Source organism: Pleurodeles waltl, chromosome 10 (assembly GCF_031143425.1).
Source record: "Pleurodeles waltl isolate 20211129_DDA chromosome 10, aPleWal1.hap1.20221129, whole genome shotgun sequence".
In the NCBI taxonomy this organism is placed as follows: Eukaryota; Metazoa; Chordata; class Amphibia; order Caudata; family Salamandridae; genus Pleurodeles; species Pleurodeles waltl.
The window spans coordinates 647316175-647341091 of NC_090449.1; positions in this window are offsets into that span (position 1 = coordinate 647316175).

Below are 24917 nucleotides of genomic sequence, written 5' to 3' on the forward strand. Positions count from 1 at the left end.
CCGCCAATGGAATACCGCGGTTGAAAGACCGCCGCGTGGATTCGTGGGTCGCAATAGCATGGGCGTGTTTCTGTTGGTGTGACGGTGGAGGATTTGTTTTCGCCAGTTTATCACTGACCTTTGGTGTGGCGGACTTGTGTGGGTGTCTGAATTTCTGCGGTTTCCGAGATGTGGGTCATAATAGCTGTTGCGGAACTCCGTGGCCGCGGCGGTATGTTGGCGGTCTTCTGCACGGTGGTAAGGGGCTTTTACCGCCAATGTTGTAATGACCTCCTAAATCTCACATCATTATATGGCTTAGTTTAGGATTAGCATCCTTGTGAAGAAGTGCTAAAAAAAGTTTGCCCGAAATTGAATTTCTTGCTCATTTTGGGCCAGATGTATCAAAAAGTTTTGCACTCGCAAACGGTGCGAATCGGTAAGGGCCAGATGTATCATTTCAAATTCGGCCGTTTGCGAGTGCAAAACGGTGGTCTGCGATGCATGAAATGCATTTGCAGACCACAAATAAGAAATCGCAAAAATTGCGTTTTCTTGCGTTGCAACCTGGAAATTGCGAGTCACAATTTGCGATTCGCAATTTCCAGGTCGCAAGGCTATGCTGGAAAAAATCGCAAATTGCGATTTTTTCAAAAATGGCATTTTGCACTTGCAAAATACCATGAAATGCAACCAGATGGTAACCTGGTGCAAAATTAAAAAATACAGTAATAATGCATTTTTAAATTTAACATGTAAAGCACACATGCCCTTTTGGCATGTGTGTACCTTACATGTTAAAAAAATATATTTTTGGGTGCAGGAGAGGGGGCCTTAGGCCCCCAGCACACTGGCCTTTTGCATTTCCAAAATTGCGATTTCTGGTTCAGAAATCGCAATTTTGGAAATGCAAAAAATTCGCAGCTATGGGCCAACAGGCCCATAGCTGCGAATGGGGCTGGTATCGCAATTTGCGATTCGGTAATAGCATTTGCGATTTTTAAGAAATCGCTATTACCGATTCGCAAATGTGATACATGGCCCTTTGCGAGTCGGTAATAGCGATTTCTTAAAAATCGCTATTACCGAATCGCAATGGGCCGTGATGATACATCTGGCCCTAAATTCGGCCATTTGCGAGTGCAAAACAGTGGTCTGCGATGCATGAAATGCATTCGCAGACCACAAATTAGAAATTGCAAAAATTGCGATTTCTTGCGTTGCGACCTGGAAATTGCGATTCGCAATTTGCGATTTGCAATTTCCAGGTCGCAAGGCTCTGCTGGAAAAAATCACAAATCGCGGTTTTTCCAAAAATTGCATTTTGCACTTGCAAAATACCATGAAATGCAACCAAGTGGTAACCTGGTGCAAAATTAAAAAATGCAGTAAAAATGCATTTTTAAATTTAACATGTAAAGCACACATGCCCTTTTGGCATGTGTGTACCTTACATGTTAAAAAAAACTATTTTAGGGTGCAGGAGAGGGGGCCTTAGGCCCCCAGCACCCTTGCCTTTTGCATTTCCAAAATTGAGTTTTCTGGTTCAGAAATTGCAATTTTGGAAATGCAAAAAATTTGCAAAATTTGGCCCAACAGGCCCATAGCTGCCCATGGGGCTGGTATCGTAATTTGCGATTCCGTAATAGCATTTGCGATTTTTAAGAAATCGCTATTACCGATTCGCAAATGTGATACATGGCCCTTTGCGAGTCGGTAATATCGATTTCTTAAAAATCGCTATTACCGAATCGCAATGGGCCTTGATGATACATCTGGCCCTTTGATCCTAAAAAGGGACACACATACTATCCTAACAGAAGCCTGTTCTTGGAAAACTTGTCACTATATGCAGTTGCTCACTTTTATATTCACAGAAATTGTGTTGTTGAGGATGTTCATAGTAGAACATTTCGTGTGAATGGAACAGACGTCATTCAAAACCTAAACTAATTCTTCAAACTTACATATGATAATCCTGCATACAAAGATTTTTATTTTTAGCACTGTTATAGCTTTTTAAACCATGTCAAAAAGAGGAAGAGTTGATTTGAACACCTATATCTTATGAGGAAGCCTTTTATAAATACAAACCTAATACCAGAATTGCATATTTAAGGCAAAATGTTGCGCTAAAAAATTTTAGGTGAAAAAAAAATCCAATTAGAAATATTATGTGGTATTACAAATGTTCTAATATAAGTGCTGCCGAACCCACACAATTGGAGTACCAAATATCATAGATGAATGTAGAATTGCTATGGATAAGGAAGGACTTGCTATGGGAGAAATGGTGAAAGAAAGAGAAAACTTTGAGTACATAATATTAATTGTATTGTGATCAACATGCAATATCTCAGGAAATTAAAAGAATTGTTGATCATGGACTACAACATGAAAATGGTTTATGCGTATGTTCTAATTATCAGCCTATATTCAACTATATACCAGGCCAAGCTGTTGCCAGTAAAGGTTTCCTAATAAAAGTTAAAACAACTTACCTTCAACGTTTTACCAATTCAACTGTATCTTGTATATTAAAGCTCCAACTGGATTAGTCACTCAAAATATAAAGGGCATAACTTCACACCACCTAGGATTACTACCAGTGAAGCCCAATATTCAACGTAAATATTTCAAAACTAAATAGTGATACATCCCATGAAATTTCTAGAGTTCTAAAATTCTAAGAATTCTTATTATAGATGCGATTAGTATGACATTCAACTTGATGCTGGCTTGTGCTCATGTATGTATGACAAAAATAATGAAGAATGAACATGATGATCTATTTGGTAGTAAACATGCCATTGTTTTTGGTGATTTACTTCAACTTACTCCAGTTAAAGGAAAGCCAATTTGTATAACTATGATAGTTAAAGGAGACAGAAACTCCTTTAGTAGTAAAGATGATGTGAATATTTGGTTATATTTTTCATACAATGAACTGTCACAAAATATGAGACAAGCAGATAACGAAGAATATGGGAAAGGTTTGAAAGATATTAGGCTAAGAATTTTTACAGAAACTGCCACTTTATTTCTACATTTGAAAAGTGCCAGAGAAGATATGCACTCCCTTCTTTTACAAGTACTACCCATTTTGTGCTTAATGCCAAACCTAAAAGAATGCATGATTTCGATATGGGAATAATATCAAAGAAAAATCAAGAAATTATACATTGCGCTTGCAATGATTCACTTGAAACTCACAGAGCAAATATTACGAAAACTACAATATAATGTACTAAATTATTAAACATGGAGAATTTTGTGTCATGAACAGCTGGATTAGAAAAAGACTTATTTATTTTCAAAAATAGTTGTGTTATTTCATGACAAAAGAAATGATGACATTGAATTCCTTGTTGTCCAATTTGGCAATATTAGAGACCCCAAACAGAGAGCAGAAACAGCAGCAAGATGTTTGTTAATCAAAGACATGTATTCAAAGAGAACATTTTCCTTTATATATAGCTTATGCTGTGACAATACATAAATCTCAATGTTTAAGCTTGGAATATGCCTTAATTAAGATTGACTTACCTAATTTATTTAAAGAGGTTATGGCATATGTTGCTTTATCCTGTGTGAAAACATTACAGCAGCTTTATATGATGTGGATATCACCAAAATGAATGTAAACTCCTCTTGTGTATTTGAAAATATTTTAAGACAGATATGTGTTCCTTCACTGGGTAAATTTCCAGTACTGTGTGAAAAGAAAAAAAGGCACCATAACTGACACGGCTTTAGAAAATATTGAGAAGGAAAACAACCTTTACATTTTAGACTTTCTTTTTAATAACACTAATGGAATTAACTACCTTAGTAATTTCATTGTTAATTTGCTTCTATACTTGCCTTTAGTGAAAGATTTACTTTTGGAAAACCCAGATAAGCCCTTTTGTAAGACTGTAACTAATTTGTATTTTTTCTTCAGTACAACAACCGATTGTTCCAATCTATAAGTGGTGTCAGAGGTATAATCGATGTTTGTATAGGAAATATTTGTTTCATGCTAAATGAGCCACAGGGTGCCCAGGAATTTTGCAGTGCTGTTCTTTAAATACTAGCAAATGAGACTTTTCCTCATCCTGATCTTTTTGTTATAAGTTACCATTGAGAATGTGAACATTTCCAATGCTTAAATGTTTTGTCAACAGCCATAGAATATGAATGATTTCTAAATGTGCCTACTTCTGATTGAAAAGCAAAATAATTTATTAAATTGATAAATCAGGCTCTGCACTCTAACTTTTACTCAAACTGGTGATGTCAACTTGTGTCAAGAATTGCATTAACTATGGTGAATAAGTATTTATGTGTAATGATAGAAATAAGTGTTCCAGATAATACAAAGATTAAAACTGTAATTATCAATTTCACTGCTGCTCAAATTTTAAATCCGGATGCACTTTTACTTGTCTGTAATCATTTTCTGCTATGGAGAAAATACAAAGGATGTACCTGGAGGAGGAGATCTGCCTCAACAGATTATGAAACAGGATGGGGAGTGCAGCCAAACTGGTCTTCAAAGGCAGGGAAGTACATTTGGACCTCAGGACCTCCCTCACTTCCCTCAACCCCAGACAATTAGGTGCCCTCTTGATTATATTAGGAGAGGGCAGGAAAGGGGATGAGAGGGTGTGTTTAGGAATTTAAGGCACACCAGTGGGTGGGCTCAGCCAGATCTAACCCCCAAAAATCACTTTCAACCATATTGGATTTTTGAAGAATGTTGCTCCCTGGGATTGACTTTTACCACACTTCCCAGGAAGTGGTCATCAAAGGGGGAAGGAGCCTGCCTGTGATTAGACAACCAGGACCACCCTGCTTTTCACCCAGGAGCAAGGATAAATATGGCAGACCTGCAACCACACCTCAGATCCCTACAAGGAACAAAACAAAGTAGAAGACGGACTGCCCCGCTGGACTCCTGACCTGCACCTGGACACTGCATTCTGAAGGAATGTACCAACTGCACACTTGGGCTTCACCACTAAAAGGACTTTGCCTGGCTTCTACTTCTTCAAGAGGGGACTCCTTGTTTGCTACAGGTATAAAGGATCTGCCCAGAGTCCCCTGCATCAAGTCCTGCAAGCAGAGCCCAGCTGACCAGTGTCCAGTGGCTATTTGAAGATTCTGGCAAGGTGAATTCTGGGAATTGTAGTCCCAAATCTCAAGGAGCAGCCCAGAGCTTCTGGAACCTTGGATCAAGTTGTGGACACTTCAAGGACCCAAAAAGGACCTTTGGAAGAAGATCCAGAAGTTTGGAAACGTTTGGAGCAACTCCATAACTTGAAGATGGGCATTGTGGAAGTTATAGTCCCAGACCGCAAGAGGAAACCAGATCCTCTGAACCGTTAGCTGGTGCTGTGGACCACTTTCCTGAATCAAGAAACACTTCTGAAAGTCAGTGTGACAGTATTACCTCGTGGGGGGCCTGAACTCTGGACATTGTCCTTTTCCATTGTGACTTTTCTTTAACCCTTTGAGCGCTAGTTGCTTCTATGCACTAGAAAAGATTTTTTTTTTTTAAATTCAAAACTCCGGTTCCCCTTATCCGACTGTAATCGTTTCGGTGTTATTTTAAAGATCAAAATATAGTTTCTTTTTATAAATTGGTGCTGGAGTTTTATTGTGTTTTGTGTTTTACTTATTTACTGTTTTGTGACTTTTAAATGCTTTACACACTTGTGTCCTAAGTTAAGCCTTGTCGCTCATTGCCAAGCTACCAAGGGTTGAGCTGGGTTTAATTTATTGAGACCTAATAGGCCCTAAGTGGGGGTTAGTGGCCTATTGCTAGCTGAAGGTACTTTCCTTCCCTTACCAATAATCCACTTTCCAACACCTACTAACAGTTAAACAAGATCAGTTTTCTATGAGGTGTTTTAACAATTAATTTATTTTTGTTTTTTCCCAGTGTTGCATAATGAACAAACGATAATGCTAATCTGCACTGGTGTGTGATACATGATGGCATACATTAGTAACATTCCTGGTACCAAAATCCGAACAACACTAAATAATTTTTTTAAAATTTATAATAATTAGTGTATGTTTCAGCTTTTCTACTGTATTGTTGGCAATTAAATAAAAGCAAAATATTTGGTAATTACAAATTAACCAGAGTATTTATCATTATATATCAATATAATGCACATTTTTATTTCCCAAGGTTTACTGATCACATATCTTCTCATTTACTCTTTGATTGCATCCATTAACTGAAATCTAGCGATAATACCAAGCTCTTAGTTAAAATGAAGTTGATAATAGTTCTATTAAGAAAAGTTTTCTTTTTTTTTTTTTTTTTGTCCAATAACTGTAGGTCAATGGGACCAATGATAAACCAAAACAAAAATACACCAAACAGGCACAAAGAAATATGTTGAAAAAAGAAATGCTGTGGATCTTGGAGAAGAAAGCGGTGAGGAATAACATGCTCTTGATAATTCATCAGGAGTCTGATGTCATCAGTGATATCATTTAAGATGTCATGTCATCAGTGATGTCTCTTACCATGTCCTGAGTGATGTAATATATGAGGTCATATGTAGTGCATTGGGAGAGGGTATAAGTTATAGTTAGCTCAGTTAATTATAACTGTTGAATTTCTGTAGTTTTGTGTGTGTAAAATCTGGACATAATTATAAATCTCTTGTAAACTTTGTTTTTTAGTGAATATGTATGTGTATGTGTGTGTGTTTATATGTAATATATATATATATATATAATCAAAACACAGTACAAATGCACACTCAGGAGGTTAAAGTTGCAGACAAGTGGAGAGTTAATCAAAAACACAATGCGTTTCGACCGTAGCCTTGGTCATGTGTAACTGTCCTCCAATCACAGCAATATAAATACGTATTCAGTGAGACCAAAGAAATGGGACTACTGCATTAAAATGCAGTTGCTTGTTATAGAGTACAATTATTATATGTGTCCATCGCAATGTGCAAATCATATTATGACCACAGAGTCCCACACAATTAATCTTAATAAATATTAATCAATTTTGCCAAGTTCTGAGTGCATTTCAACTTATTTCTGAGGTGCCACACCTGAATATCAGTGTTGTGACAATGAGCGCAATCTGGATTCAAACAAGTAATCGAGTTAGACAAACTAAAAACAGATTCTGTGGTCCTAGAACGGACGGGACTTTGGCCGTCCTGAGCATTGTCCACACTAAGGAGCACAGTGAGCGTCTTTTCGAAGAGCACAAGTAGCCAGCAGTCATGCCGGTTTTTTTCCCGTACGCTCAAAATGCTTGAATGTGGTTGCACTGGTCCATCACGCTGTGCAAGAAATGTTTTTTAAAACAACCCAGATGGGCGAAGATTGTTGCTACCTCCTGTATCAGTCTCTCATCGAGAATTATGTTATTAATAAACTGTTCCCTGGAACAACTGTATATATATTAAGATCTTGTGCCCTGAAGAACGTGAGCGACCCATGTCGGGCCGCTGGTCACCGAAACGTACGTCAGCGCTCTCACAAATGAAAAAGACATTTGTTGAAATTAACATGGACATTTCTCTGCAAAGTATAATCAACTTATTTGTTTAAAGTGAGGAGGAACCATGAGATACACCTCATTAACATTTTTTGAGAATTATTTTGTTGTGTCATTTCTGGCAAACACAAGTGGCCCGCTAGATATAGGTACAATGTGTAATCTTACAAACTTAAAATTGGTTGGTCCTATGTATCTAGTGGAGTCCATGTCATTCACATGTTTTAGCATGGTATGAATAACGCAGTATGAATGTGTTTATTGGGTTTTAGCTTTTGTTTTGTTTTCCAGGGTTCACATTGTGGGTTTTTGCTAGACTGTAATTAATTTGGTAAATATTATTTTGAGCCTATTTATAATAATTAAAGAAACATATCATTGTTGTTCTGATTTGATATACCTTCATGCTTTTTTGTATGTCTGGTTTGTTGCTTTGAAATCTGCTCTTTTGATACCTGGGATTCCTCTCTTGGTACCTGGAGAACCCTTGGGACACTTTTTGTATACTTTTGGTTCTTTATGTAAAATTAACTAGTATTGCGCTCCTATCTAAATTTAGATCCCAAGTGGGCAGGTCTGGAAAATAACCTTGTTGTTTATACATTAATTGCAGTTCTCAGTAGGAGGACAGATATAGAATTATAAATATTGTTTCTACCTTAGTGCACAAACCCTAAATAAACTCAAAATACAAAAACCTGTGAAATCATCCTAAATAGAAAAATATCATTCCATTATACAGTTAAAATACATCAGTACACATGCATAGTCTACATATAACTCTGTCGTTACTGATGGCCCCATAGAAGAAACATTTGATACAAATGGCACATTTGGTGCACGAAAATTGTGCATGGATTGCATATCAACATGGAGGAGGTGTTCTGGAAATAACCAATATTTTGTATATACACAAATATTGTTGCTACATATTGGATCTAGTCTGAAGTTATCATTAGCCTTCATAAAGATTGATATTTAGCTCTTCGTCAGTAGTCAACTCTTTTGGTATTTTAGTTTCGAGATCTAGTATATATCTAGATTCTTTTTTAATTAGCTGTACCAGTCTATTGCCACCCCTGTGATTAAAGGGCACCTGTTCCACAGCAAAATAAGCAAGTGAGGAATTATCAGAATTATGATACTCTTGGAAATGTCTGGCAACTGGATAGTGGGGATCATTAGATGCGATTGTTCACATATGTTCAAGCATTCTTTTTTTGACCATGTGTTTGGTACTACCCACATGCCACCGTTTACACGGACGTTCTAATGCATAAATGGTAAAAGTGCTACTGCACTTAAGAAATTGTTTAATCTGTCTTTTTTCTTCTTGTTTACATGTGGGATATTCTTTCCGCATCAGACTATTGCAGCACGCCTTACAGTGGCCACAAAGGAAAAATCTCCCTGCAAATAATGATCTTTAATTTGAGGGCCAGTGTTAATGTCATTTGACATCAGGATATCTCGTAGACTATGTCCCTTTGCATATGTGATGCATGGCCTCCTTTGAGTTGATGAACCATTAATAGGATCACCTCTCAGGATCTCCCAATTTTTTTGCCAGCAATTTTTTGATCTCCCCTGCATCCTCTTAGTATGTCATAATTATCCTGGTCTCATTCACCTAAGTTTTGGTCTGATCGTGGCTGAATAGAATCTATGTCCTATCTAGCTTTTCAATGACCCAATCTGGATAACCTCTTTCTTTAAATCTGGTTATCATTCTCATCTGTTCAGCAATGAATGCTTCATCTGTGCTGCAATTTCATTTCGCCGTAGATAAGTCCCCATAGGGGATGCTCCATTTAAGGTCATCAGGATAACTACAGATCTCATGGAGCAAACTATTTCCTGCAGTACTTTTGAGAAACAATTCAGTATTCATATGCTTATTTTCTATTTTTATTCTAACATCCAGAAATTCAGTGGTCGATCTACTCAAGTTGGAAGTTAGGACAATATTATGACTGCTGTTGTTTAGTTTGTCAATATATTTCATGGCTTCTCCTTCCGTGGCCTTCTAAATGATGAATAAATCATCAATGAATCAGAGCCACAGTGTAAACTGTTCAAGATCGTGGAACATGTCTCAGGCCCTCATTATGTTCCTGGCAGTGAGTGATAAAGTGGCGGTAATACCACCAACATGCTGGCATTAATTACCATCAAATATGACCATGGCGGAGAAAACGCCAGTAGACAGCGAATGTACTACACCAACTGCCAGGGTGTAAAAAACACTCACCACGGTGGTAGCCGTCAACAGCCAGGCAGAAGACAAAGTGCCACCCACCATATGTTGACCCTTCAATCTGCCACAATTTCCAGGGCGGTACCAACGCCATTAGAAGCCTGGTGGAAACACTGCACAGAAGAGCAAAGACTCACCATCAGAGACACAGGGAAGAACAAAGCCGCCATGGAACCAAAACTGCAAGTCTTCTTGATGCTCATCTACATCATGCTCCACCTGGAACAGCAACACCGACGAAGGCGACAACAGTGAGTACAGCTGCCTATCACACAAGGGAGGGAGGGAGGAAAGAAAAGGAGAGTGACACACACACGCACGACACATGCATGACACACACCCAACACCCAACACCCAACACACACACACCATACACACAATCAGCTGCACACGAAAAACAATAGCACACGATACACAGCAGAATAATGCAAGAACAACAACAATGCAGTAATGAGACTGTATTGATATAAAAAGCTACCAAATGAACCAATTGTAAAAGAAACAGATATGTACAAATGTACACAAAGGGCCAATGCCCAGTCCAATGGATTAAGGGCCCACATGGCCACAGGGCACAGTCCAAGGCCCAACTCTAATCCCAACCTCATCCAGATAGAACTCTACAGGGAGATCAGTTTGCAAGTGGGCAGGAACCTCAGGGGAGGTGGGGGGTCGGGGGCACCTCAGCAAAAGTTGGGAACAAGCCCACTGGTTCTGGAGGGGGCTCCATGCCCATGACTATGTCCTGGGTAGTGCAAGGTCACAATCTCTCAGGAGGGGAACATGCCCACTGCTCCTGGAGGGGGCCTCCTGTACAGCAGTCCCTGGAGGGTGGCCTACATGTCTTCTGCTGGTGATGATGGCTGCACTGTGTAATCTGGAGGTGAGGGCTGCATAGTGTCGGCAGGTGAAGGTGCCTTCTGGGAAGCCTTTGCTGGAGGTGAGGGCTGAACTGTGGTGGCAGGTGGGGTGGCTCCTGGGCAGCCTCTGCAGGAGGTAAGGTCTGAACTGTGGTGGCAGGTGGAGGTGCTTTCTGGGCAGCCTCTGCTGGAGGTGAGGAATGCACTTCTTCAGCTGGTGGTGGGGGCCCGTGACCACTGGTGTTGGTGGAAGTGACACCCTGACAGCCTCTAGCAGAGTGGAGGCCTTCTTCTCCTTCATGGCAGGAGGTGTGGGATCCTTACCTTTCCTGGCAGGGGTTGAGGGCTTTTTCCCCTTCATGGCAGGTTGTTCGTGTTCCTTAGCCTTCCAGACAGAAGTCAAGGGCTTCTTCACCTTCATGGGAGGAGGTGCAGGTTCCTTCCCCTTCATGGCAGAAGGTGTGGGATCCTTAACCTTCGTGGCTGGTGGAGTGGAATCCTTCACTGACTTTCCACCAAAACTAGGTGGTGCCACCACAGTCCGCGTGGACTGTTTGGCTGATGTGCTGGGCTGGGTCGTTGGGACCCTGCTCTTACGGGCAGGATGGGTTGGAGAGGTAGGGAAGAGGTAAAGTTGGGCAAGGAAAAGCTTCTTAGGGACGGTAGGGCAGGTTAAGGGAGGAGGGATGGGAGTGGAGGTTGAGGGAGTGGTTGTAGGAGGCGTATGTCTACTGGATTTGGGTGCAGGTGCATGGCTAGTGTGCTGATGAGAAGTGGATGACTGCTGGGTGTATGAGTGCTTGCGTTTGTGTCCTTTAGGATGGGGACAGACAGGGTGGGAGGGGTCTTAGGGGACACATTGTGGAGGTATCTGCTAGTGAGGGGTGTGTGCTGCTTGGTGTGGTGATGCTAGTGGTGGATGTTGATGCAGTGCATGCATGTGTGAGTGTGGATGAGATTGTGAGGGAGTTGGAGGAGGAGGAAGAGGAAGAGGGGGAGACAATGGAGGCAGTGGATGTGGTTGTGTCTGCAACTGTCTGGTGTTTCCGTGAGTGCTTGTGGGATAAAGTGTGGCACCTGTGTTTGACTGTGCCACTCTCTGGTGTTGTCTTGTGTGCACGCTCGTCTGTATGTGTGCATGGGATGGGTTGGGGTTGAGGAGTCTAAGAAGTGGTAGTTGGAGGAGGGACGGTAGGAACAGGGAAAATGTCTGCCATCAGGAGGAGGCCAGAGCCTGAATCAATCTCTGTTGGGCTACCAATCCACCGTGGATGCCCTTCAGGAATGCATTGCATTGCTGTATCTGGGATGCCAGCCCCTGGATGGCATTCTCAATGGTTGACTGCCCCACAGAGATGGATCTCAGGAGGTCAATAGCCTCCTCACTCAGGGTAGCAGGGCTCACTGGGTCAGGGCCTGAGGTTCCTGGGGTGAAGGAGAGGCCCATCCTCCTGGGTGAGTTGGCACACGCAACTCGCCAAGGGGCTACTGGGAGTGCGGGGCTGGTACGGGTATGGCCACCACCACCAGAGAGCTTCCATTGGAAGAGGTATCTGAGTCTGTGTTGTCACCTCCTGTCTTAGCCGTGGTGCTCCTCTCGCCTACTTCCCACTGGTTCCCCTGGCGTCGGTGGACTCTGCTTCCAGGGACCTGTGGGATGCAGCTCCCTCTGTCACCAGTGCCCCTGCTCCTCCACCAGATGATGCTAATGCACACACGGACAGAATGACAGAAGAAAAAAGTCGGGGAAAGAGAGAAAGGAAACACTGGGTCAATTACTGCACCAACACCACAGTTGGCATGCACAGCAACGTCAAACACAGGGATCAGGCTCGAGCACTATTTATAGCACTGCCAGTGATTTGGCTAGATGCCACAGCAAGATGAGGGCCACACACCGCAAACTGCACCCTGGCTGACATAGAATGCTAATAAGTTAGGTTACCTGCATTTGCCATACACACATTACCCTTAAGCTGAATCATGCTGCAATCTCTGGCCTGGCCTTAGGGGCACCAACTAACTCACATCCACCACCCGGATCCCATGCCACCTGCCAATTATTCTAATAATGCTCACTGTACTCACCCCATTGTGGCTGCTATGATGCCCTCAAGCGCCCATCCAGCTCTGGGTAGGCCACAGCCAGTAAGGCAGGCCATCAGGGGGAGTCAGGCTTCCTCATTGGGATGCCATGCCTGCTGAGCCTCCGCAGTCTTCCATGCCTCAGCGTCTCAGGTCCTACGTTTCTGACAGTGGGTGCTCTGCCTGCAATAGACCCCCAGGGTCCGCATGTCCTTGGCGATAGCGTGCCATAATCCCTTCTTTTGATAGGCGGTGACCTGCAGAGGTAATAAAGACAGGAAGATACCATTACACATACAATTCAGCCTGTCACACATATAGCTCACCAATCCTATTTCTGTCACCATTGGCACATATATTGGCCAGCGCACGCCATGTACACCACCACAAGAAATTCCCCCCGATGGCACGATGCTTTCACTCACATCTCCAAGCATCCTTCACACAAGCATCATGCTCAAGGTGTACTCATCTGTTGGTCTGGAGGCCTATACAGCAGTCCGTCCTGGGGTAGGACCCCATCCACCAATCGCTCCAAAGCCTCCGAAGTGAAGGCAGGGGCCCTTTCCCCGGTCTATGGTAGGTTCCAGACACAGGTCACAGCAGCACACACAGTGTAGGTGTTCTCCTCTTGAAGGTCAGGAAACAAGTGAGGAATCAGATAGAAAATGGCAGTCACGTCCACAGTGGTGTAACCCGTCACCTCCAGCGCATATCCCCATTGACCACTGTACTCCATAGAGCCCCATATTATCCAATGAGGAATTGCACGGCAGTGCAAGACCGCCTTCCGCCATGACACCCAACATCGGCGGAGTTACGTCACTTCCACCTGTCCCTACATACAGGACAGGCAGTCGCTATTTCATGGTGGCGGACAACGGTCATATCAACCTTAACTGCATCACAGCCTAGATTAGCACATACCTCACTATTTCCATTGCCCCACCACATAAATGCACTATGTACTCTGAGGTTGTGATTCCATTATTCAAATTGTGACAGCCTACTCACTCTTGTTTCCCTTAGGTACCTACCGCTGCGGATAAATAGGAGGAGGAAACATACCCTGTGTACAGACTCCTTGTGGACTTGACTACACTGGACGACAGGCACATTATACTCACCTATAGACTGGACAGGGCCACAATAACTGAGCTGTATGCCCAATTGGAGCCAGACCTGATATCTGCTATCCGTCATCCCACTGGGATCCCCTCTCTTGTGCAAGTGCTATCACTGCTCCATTTTATGGCAACTGGTTCTTTCCATGTGACAGTGGGCTTGGCAGCAGGAATGTCACAGCCAATGTTCTCAATCATGCTGGCAAGTGTTTTGTCTGCCCTGATGGAACAGATGTGCAACTACATAGCTTTCCCCAGGTGGAAGATTTGGCCACAGTGAAGGGCAGATTCTATGCAATGGGACATATACCCAATATTTTTGGGACGATGACAGAACACGTACTGCATTGGTCCCCTCCCCGCCAGAATGAACAGGTGTTTAGGAATCAGAAGAGTTTCCACTCACTGAATGTGCAAATGGTCTGCCTAGCGGACCAGTACATCTCCCATGTCAATGCTAAGTATCCTGGGTCAGTGCATGATGCCTTTGTTCTGAGGAATAGCAGCATCCCAAGGTGTGATGGCCCAACTACAGAGGCACAGGGTGTGGCTAATAGGTGAGCCATGGTCCCCACCCACTGTATCTTAGTTTATGCCTTCAGGTGTCATACCCAAATCATTGTGTGAGGCTAAATGTTGTCTGTCAATACTTTCAGGTGACTCTGGCTACCCAAACCTATCGTGGCTGCTGACCCCTGTGAGGAATGCCAGGACAGGGGCTGAGGAATGTTATAATGAGGCACATGGGTGAACCAGAAGGATGATCGAGAGGGCCTTCGGGCTCCTGAAGACCAGGTTCAGGTGCCTCCATCTGACAGGTGGATCCCTGTGCTCCTCACCTGGGAAGGTCTGCCAGATAGTAGTGGCATGCTGCATGCTACACAACCTGGCCCTCAGATGGCATGTACCCTTTCTGCAGGAGGAGGAGACTCAAGATGCTCCTGTGGCAGCAGTGGACCCTGAGGACAGTGAGGATGAGGAGGCTGAGGATGAGGATGAGGACAACAGAACATCAGTTATCTGGCAATTCTTCCAATGACACACAGGTGAGACAGTGCAACCATTCCTCTGACTATTGATGTATTCTGTGTGGCTGTAGCATGATGGCATTAACTTCCTTTGCATCTCAACTTACTATCACCTATAGCTTGTCATTTTACAGATGTTGGTAATATAACAACTGTGTACCAATGTGATGACTACAGACAGCTACCTGTCCTTATGTCTATGCTCTCACAGTGTTCAGATGATTTGCACTAGATGTGACTGTTTCCATAAATGCACATTTTCAAAACATAAAATACTAGTAGTCAAGTTGTGTTCAAGGGTGTTCATTGTCGTGCTATAAAATTGAGGGAAACTGCAATGGAAAAGGGGGGGGATGGAGGAAAGTCCATGGTATTGTTCCAAGCTGTGCCTCCTGGAGATTTGGTTCCCTGGGCCTGTCCTCCCCTTGTGCACAGCAGAATTACCAGTGTCCCTGTTGCCCTGTGTCTCTGTCCCCTGAATGGTGTGCCCACTGCCACTGACCGCAGGTCCCTGATTGTCTTGGGTGTGAGGTGTGGACTGGGATCCCTGCCCAGGGGGGCACACTGCTGATTGACGTGTCCTGGGGACAGAGGTGTGTGTAGGCTGGGTGGGTGCTGTGGTGTTGGATACTGATTTGGAGGCACTGTGGTGGACTGTGAGTGGGCTGGGGTGACCGACTGTCCAGTGGTCCCTGATGGGCCAGGTTGTTGGTCCAGATCATGAATACCAGAGTTACTGTCATCACTGGGGGCATCTTCCGTTTGGAGACTGGATAGTCATGGCACCTCCTCTCCGCTGACGTTGCCTGGGGCACCTTAGGGAATGTAAGTGATATATTATGCTTCATGCCTATGACATATTGTACATCCCTGGCTTCCCCTCTGTCATTCTGTTGCCCTGCCACCTTTGTCTATGTGATATATTGTGTGTTCCAGGTTTTGGGGGCGAGGTCGGAGAAGGACCTGCCTCCTGTGGTGGTGCGTTGGATGCAGAGGACTGTGGCTAGGGCGAGGTCGGCTGATCGGAGGTTGCATGTGGGAGTGTGGAAGTTCACTCTTTCGTTGAGGTAGGTTGGGCCGGTATTGTGGAGGGATTTGTGTGCATGGATGAATATCTTGAATGTGATTCCCAGTGAAGGGATTTGAGGTGTGGTGAGATTTGTTCATGGCGGGGGAGCCAGGGGCGGGTGCTGTTCCATGGCGTTCACTCTGTCCACGATTATCCACCATAGCTCCATCTTCCTGGCAATGGATATCTGCTGTACCTATGCTCCAAACAGCTGTGGCTCTACCCTGACAATTTCCTCAACCATGACCCTTATCTCCTCATCAGTGAAATGGGGGGGCCTTTGTGGGGACATGGGTGTTGTGTGGCATGTATTGGTGAGAGTGTGTTGAGTAAAGTGGTGATGTGTGTGATGTGGGGTCCATGAGGGATGTATAGGTGTATGTGGTGTGTGTCTAGTTGTCTCTGTGCTGTTCGGGTCAATCTCCTGGCAGTAATTGTTGTTTGTAAAGTGTTGTGGGTAATGTGGGTGTGTATTTTATAGTGCTGTGGGTGTGTGGGTGTGGTGTGTGTATGAGTGTCAGGTGTGTGTTTTTAGTATTGGCCAATGTGGTGTTGTTTTGAATGTGGGTGTCCATTCTGAACGCGGCAGTATGTACCGCCAATGGTTTACCGATATTGAATGTCCGCTGTGGTGATTCGTGGGTCTTAATGTGGCGGGCGTTGTTTTGTTGGCATAACGTTATGGGTGTTGGAACCAACACTTTAGCACTGACCTTTGGGCTGGCGGATTTGTGTGTGTGGCAGTATTCTTTCAGATTGGTGTGTGTGTCATAACATGGCAAACAGATATTTGTGGCAGTATGTTGGGGGCCATCACCGCTGTGGTGAGCGGGATTTACCACCAATGTCATAAGGAATGCCTCTATCTTTTGAAATCTCCTCCTCCCACCAACCCAGGAACAAATTTGCTAAACTAGGAGCAAAGCATGTTCCCATCGCTGTTTCAAGTATCTGCTTATGCAGTACGCCTCCACTTGTGGCTCCTCCCCTTGTTCTTCCTCTTCATCCAGCACCTCGGCCTCTGATCTTTTGCGCTGTTCCCTTTTGATTTTTTACAATCATCTTGCCTTTGCGGAGTAAGTGATACTCATCTAAATAAGTTGTTGGTTTGCCACTTCATTCGTTTCTGACAGTATCGCTTTCTAAGGTTTAAAACTCGAGGAGGATGCCATATCATATGTAATACCCAAATTGTCTAATGTTCTAAGTATTTGTTTCAAACACATTGAACTCATCCCATTTGTTTCTCAAAAGTACTGCAGGAAATAGTTTGCTGAATGCACTCAACAGTCATCCTGATAATCTTAAATGGAGCATCCCCTATGGGGAGTTATTACAGGTGAAACACAATTGCACCACGGATGAAGCATTCAGTGCTGAACAGATTAAAATGATAACCAGATTTAAAGAAAGAGGTTATCCAGATAGGGTCATTAAAAAGCTATGGAAAAAGTTAAACAAGCAGATAGAACACAGATTCTATTCAACAATGAACAGAACAAAACTGAGGTGAATGAGACCAGGATAATTATGACATACAACGAGGATGCAGAGGAGATCAAAAAATTGTGGTAAAAAATTGGGAGATCCTGAAATGTGATCCTATTAATGGTTTGTCAATTCAAAGAAGGCCATACATCACATATGGAAAGGGACGTAGACTACGAGATATCCTGAGGTCAAATGACATTAACACTGCCCCTCAAATTAAAGATCATATTTTGCAGGGGGTTTTCCTTTGTGGCAACTGTAAGGCGTGCCACAATAGTCTGATGCAGAAAGAATATCCCACATGTAAACCAGGAGAAAAAAGACAGATTAAACAATTTCTTACATGCAGTAGCACTTTTACCATTTATGTATTGGAATGTCCGTGTAAACGGTGGTATGTGGGGAGTACCAAACACATTGTCGAAAATAGAGAGCTTGAGCATATGTGAGCAATTGCATCTAATGATCCCCACTATCCAGTTGCAGACATTTCCAACAATATCATAATTCTGATAATTCCTCATTTGCTTATTTTGCTGTGGAACAGGTGCCCGCTAATCACAGGGGTGGCAATAGACTGGTACAGCTAAGAAAAAAAGAATCTAGATATATACTAGATATCGAAACTAAAATACCAAAAGGGTTGAATACTGATGAAGAGCTAAATACCCATCTTTATGAAGGCTAATGATAACTTCAGAGTAGATCCAGTATGTATCAACAATATTTAACAATAATTAGTTGTGTACATACTGAGTATTGATTATTTCTTGAACACTGCCTTTATGTTGATCTGTAATCCGTGTACAATCTTGTACCGAATAAGCCATTTGTATTAAATGTTTCTTGCATAGGCCCTCAGTAACAATAGAGTTATATGTAGACTATGTATGTGTATTGATGTGTTTTAACTATATAATGGAATCAATGTTTTCTATTTAGGGTGATTTCACAGGTTTTTGTATTTTGAGTTTATTTTGGGTTTGTGCACAAAGATAGAAACAATATTTATAATTCTAGATCTGTCCTCCTTCTGAGAAATGCAATTAACATATAAACAATGATGTTATTTTCCAGACCTGCCCACTTGGGATCTAAATTCAGATAACAGCGCAATACTGGTTATTTTTACATAAAGAACAGGGTTTGTCTTTACTTTGTCTAACTCGATTACTTGTTTGAACCCGGATTGAGCTTATTGTTACATCACTGGCATTCAGGTGTGTTACCTCACAAATAAATTGAAATGCACTCGGAACACAGCAATAGTTATTAATATTTATTAATATTAATTGTGTGGGATTCTCTGGCCATAATATGATTTGCACATAGCAATTGAGATGGACATATATAACAATTGTGTTCTATATCAAGCAACTGCATTTTAATTCAATAGTCCCATTTCTTGTTCACGCTGAATATGTATTTATATTGCTGTGATTGGAGGATAGTTACAAGTGACCAAGGCTACATATATAACGGGGCCTCAGCATTTCGTTTTGGTTTTGATATATATATATGTATATATATTACACTCCAGCAGGTCCACAGAAAAGGCGCGCTCTAAACGTCGGTGCCAGCATCAGGGAAGGACCTATTCCCATAAATCTTTGTGCCAACTTAACATTCAAGTTAAAGATGCCGCACTCACAGAATTCTGATTAGTCTTCTTTTATTCAATAAGAAAAAAAACCACCAACTAACACCAACGCGTTTCGACCTTCCCAGTCTTGATCACGGTGAATCATTGATCCAATCCATGTACTACTTATACTCTTCCACTAAGCCATACCTTTATGTGGCATTCTGGGATATGTAGTTTTGTGTAAAATATGTTATACTGAAACAAACCACCAATAACATTAAAAAAAATTCAACAGTGTTATTAGTATAACAAATAAACAAGTGAAAATGTATGTGCACCCAAAATATAAATACAACCATATGATATCTCAATACAACCAAAAACAAGATCATAACTACTATAATATATATATATATAAATGTTTTTGAGATTTAAATATATATATAGGGGCTCATTATGAGTTTGGCGGATGGTTTACACCGTCCGCCGGACTTCCAAGTGGCGGGGCTCCCACACACAGGCTACGTTCCCACCGGCACCATTAAGAGTTTCCCACTAGCTCAGCAGGCAGAAACCTGGGTTGAGCTGGGGTTAATTTATTGAGACCTAACTGAACCTAATGGGAGTTTAGTAGCCTATTGCTAGGTGTAGGTTCTTTCCTGCCTTTACCAATAAGGCACTTTACAACACAGAAGCACTCATACAACCCTTTAGCCACTGGTATATTCACTAACACATGCAGTCATTTGCACATTAATTTCCATTTTAGTATTACAAATGTTAGCTACTGTCATGTTTAATACTTTATAGGTTAATTAACATTTGTGAATATTGAAGTAGTTTTAATTTCACATATGTGGGATGTATTACATACAAACATCCAAAAATACACAACCACTTCAACAGGTAAATGTATAAAAACATGTAACATGCAGTTAGCTCTTGCTTTGACCTGAACAAATGGTTCTGTAAATAACCGTTTCTTGGAAGGGTTTTATGACAGATTTATTTTTTTGTTTGTGTTTTTTTAAATAACAAAAAAACCAAGGTAGTAGAGGGGTTGGGGAAAGGGATTGGGAAGAAGCAACCAGCTTCAGTTTCTGGAAAAGATGAAATTATAACTGGGAGCAAAAAATAAACAATTAGCAACGTAGGTTGTTCACTGCATCAAGGTACACAGCAACAACTTCATCTTGAAACCCAAGGGCATGTGGCTTTTAACACAGTGTATAATCATGTTGCTCAAAATACAGCATACAGCTGGAATAGTGATTACTTCAGCTGCTGAAGGTTGTAATATTGCTGCTGAAGATGTTAAAGGTCCTGCTCCACCTACCTTCTCCCGCATCAATTATATTATAGACCTGTTTGTGACTAGTCTTGAAGAGTTTCCACATCAAACTCAACCCATGTGAATATTTTTTAACATTGCCTCTGGATAGCTGTTTCTCACAAATGTTGCTCTGGACATGCTTTGTAGTTACCTTCTCTTTACCAGAAGGTATAGTGAAGTGGTTTTGCATATCACCATCCTCCTTTGCTGGTGGCATCTCTTCCTCCTCTTCAACAGCAAGTAAAGGATCTTCTTGATCAGTGGAAGACATAGCTGAAGCCTTTCTACCTTCCTTTCACTAGAAACAGTCAAAATAACACAGTATCAGTAGTTCTCTATCTTCTCTGTACAGAAATGAAAGAGAAATAACTGATTTGGGATGCGGTTATATTTAAACATGGGTGTGGTCCTAATGTACTCAATGAAAAGCTAAGGTTTGGATTGTCATCATGCAAATTTGCTGATCCGGTACGTAGATTTGCAGATTTGTGAAACTCTTAAAATAATTAATTATCTTTAAAAAGGTAGGGTTCCGTATATATATATCTATATATATATATATATATATGTATATATATATATATATATATATATGTATGTTTGTACTCATATCATTACTAAACTCATTGGGACATATATATTTAATTTCATTTTTATAGGTTTTGATGAGTCTGGGAATCCAAATTCACAGATTTCTTCTGATAATGTGATAGGAATTAGAAACCATAGAGTACTTGTAGTCCCATGGTGGTTTTTCAGAATGGTGGAGGGTCCTTGCAACCATGAAATAATTAACTCTAACAGACGCAGAGATTAATTTATACACTATAAAGCAGGTCTATTGAGATGATAGCAGTTGTAGGTGGTGCAGAGTGGGCAAACATAGCCAAACATTTTGGGCCCTCAAGAGTGACAGTAGAATCCTTTCCCTAGAATACCATAGACCAGATGTAGCAAGCCGTTTGCATGTCGCAAACTGCGAAAATCGCAGTTTGCGCCTTGCAAACGGCCTCCCGCGATGCACATTCACAAATTGCGAGTCGGTACCGACTCGCAATTTGTGAATGAGACTCGCAAATAGGAAGGGGTGTTCCCTTCCTATTTGCGACTCGCATCGCAATTCAGAATTGCTTTGTGACCGCGAATGCGGTCGCAAAGCAACTCGCAGTTACCACCAGTGTCACACTGGTGGTAACTCATTCGCAAAAGGGAAGGGGTCCCCATGGGACCCCTTCCCCTTTGTGAATGTCGACAAAAATATTTTTTCAGGGCAGGCAGTGGTCCTATGGACCACTGCCTACATTGAAAAAAACGAAACCAAATGGTTTTGGTATTTTTTTCATTTTGCAACTCGTTTTCCCTGAAGGAAAACGGGCTGAAAAATGAAAAAAAAAAACTGCTTTATTTAAAAAGCAGTCACAGACATGGAGGTCTGCTGACTTCAGCAGGCCACCATCCCTGTGAGTGCAGGGACTCGGTATGGGGTCGCAAAAAGCGACCCACCTCATTAATATTAATGAGGTGGGTCTTTGCGACCCCATAGCGAGTAGCAGACGGTGTCTGAGACACCGGTCTGCATCCTGAATTGCGACTCGCAAGTTGTGAGTCTCTCTGACTCGCAATTTGCGAGTCGCAATTCTTGAATTTCGTACATCTGGCCCCATATAACTTGCAAAAGAAAAGGAAATTAAGGGCCTGATTTATGAAAAATTAGTGCCGCCTTTGTGTCATTTTTTTACGCAAAAGCGGCGCAAACTTACAAAATATAATCTCATTTTGTACGTTTGCGCTGCTTTTGTGTCACAAACTTATGCAAAGGCGGCACTAAAAAAGTATAATTCAGGCCCCAAGTGTATTCTGGGAAGAGCTTGAGTCACAAGGTCATGGCATGGGCTAGGGTTCATGAAAAGCATTGCAAGGATGTGAGACCAGGAGGTGCACTACATTAAATCTGAACCGTAACAGATAAAGGTGGTCATTACAGCCCTGGCGGACGGTGTTAAAGCGGCGGTAAGACTGCCAAAAGGCCGGCGGTAAACAATTTGCAATTACGACCATGGTGGAAACCACCAACAACGACAGCCACTATAACACTCTGACCGCCACGGCGGTACAAACAAACGGTCACCGCCAACAGACAGGTGGAAGACAATGTACCGCCCACATTATTACAACCCACCAATCCGCCACCTTTTCCGGGGCAGATTCACTGCGGATAAAAACACGGTGGAAACAGGATTCCGAAGGGAAAACGCTCACCTCTAAACACCCCATGAGGAACGAGGACACCATGGACCCGGAACTCCAAATTCTCCCTGGGATGGTCTTCTTGCTCCTCTACCAGGAGCACGAACGCCGGCGGCGAAGACCACGGTGAGTACTGCACCTACGACACAGGGGAGGGGGGAGGGAAAAACAGGGACACACACACACAACACCCCCACCCCCACCCTCACCCACTACAACACACACACTAATACAGCATGATACATTACAGTTACACCCCCCAAACCACCCGGAAGAATGCAAAGACAATAGAAAATGAGTGTAACCATTGTAATATATTAAAATCAAGTAGGCAAAAATATATTTATATATACACCATGTACAAAATATATACCAAGCATAGTAGTCCAGATAGTGCTCCAATTAAGTCCGTGGAACACTGGGCCCACACGGTATGGGCGAGGCCCACACAAGATCCCCGACCATGACGGAAAGAACACTGCAGGGGCATCAGAGAGCAACAAAACAGGCACCTCAGGGGCAGGGAAATGGGGGGCACCTCAGCCTGTTGAGTACACAATGCCAAATCCAAGAGGGGGCCACATGCCCACTGTTCAATCCTGGGGAGTGCAAAGCCACAGTCTCTCAAGTCTATACAGTAGGTGGGTTGCCCACTGTTCCATCCTGGGTAGTGCAAAGCCACAGTCTCTCAAGTCTCTACAGTGGGTGAGTTGCCCACTGTTCCATCCTGGGGAGTCCAAAGCCACAGTCTCTCAAGTCTATACAGTGGGTGGGTTGCCCACTGTTCAATCCTGGGGAGTGCAAAGCCACAGTCTCTAAAGTCTCTACAGTGGGTGGGTTGCCCACTGTTCCACCCTGGGGAGTGCAAAGCCACAGTCTCTCAAGTGGATAACAGTCTCCACTGGTTCTGGAGGGGGCATGGTGCCCAGAGTGCTTCATCCTGCTAAGGACAGAGGTAGTGGATTGATCTCTCCACTGGTTCTGGAGGGGGCATGGTGCCCAGAGTGCTTCATTCTGCCTGTGACGGACTCAGTAGCGTCAGTGCCCTTGGTGCTCATGGGCCAGCGGTGCTTGAGGTGGCAGTGCCCTGTTCAGCGGTTCTTGAGGCAGCAGTGCCCTGTTCAGCGGTTCTTGAGGCTCCCTGTTCAGCGGTGCATGAGATGGCAGTGCCCTGTTCAGCGGTTCTTGAGGCGGCGGTGCCCTGTTCAGCGGTGCTTGGAGCGGCGGTCTCCATTGCAGTGACTCAGCTGCTGGCGGTCCTTCATGGCCCAGCGGGGCTTTTGCTGGCGGTCCTTCATGGCCCAGCGGGGTTTTTGCTGGGGGTCCTTCATGGCCCAGCGGGGCTGGTGCTGGCAGTCCTTCATGGCCCAGCGTGGCTGATGCTGGTGGTGGCCTCCTGGGCAGCTGGGCTGGTGCTGGTGGTGGCCTCCTGGGCAGCAGGGCTGGTGCTGGCGGTGGCCTCCTGGGCAGCTGGGTTGGTGCTGGCGATGACCTCCTGGGCAGCTGGGATGATGGCGGTCTTCTCCGCCGTGCTGCTCTTCCCTGACTTGCTGACTTTCTTGTGCCCCTTCCCCACCTTGGAAGGTGTCACAGCTGACTCCACACTCCCACCTGTACCCCTGGGAGCAACTTCTGATGCTTCACAGGTGGGGGACTGTCTGTGCTGTGGCTCCGTGCCACACTGGCTGCCCTGGTGGCCGGTGCACTACAGATACCATTGACTACAGGCACCACTGGTCCCGGAGATGTTGTGGCTGAGGTGCTATTTCGGGACCTAGGAGACAGACGGGGTGGGGCAGGTGTGGGAAAGAGGTCAAGGGTGGACAGGAAAAGTTTTTGGGACACACTGGGACGGGTAGCTGGAGGGGGTATGGGAGTGGAGGACGAGATAGTGGTTGTAGGAGGTGTTCGTTTGCTGACTTTGGGTGAAGGTGCATGCGCTGGAGGCTGTCGTGAGGTGGATGGCTGTTGGGTGGGTGTGTGCCTGCGTTTGTGTATCTTGGGAGGGGGCGTCACAGACACACTGGGAGAGAACACAGGGGACGTGTGAATGGTAGTGGGGGTGGTGACTGCATGTGAGCGGGGTGTGGTGGTGGGTGTGCTGGTGATGGTAGTAGTGGCTGTAGAGGTATTGCATGCAGGTGTGAGTATAGACGAGACAGGGAGGGAGGAGGGAGACGACGACGAGGGGGACACAGTGGAGGCAGTGGATGTTGGTGTGTCTGCATGTGTGTGATGCTTGCGTGAGTGTCTGTGGGATGTGTGGTGCTTATGTTTGCCTGAGCTTCCCTTGTGTATTGACGTGTGGGCATGCTGGTCTGTAGGTGTGCTTGG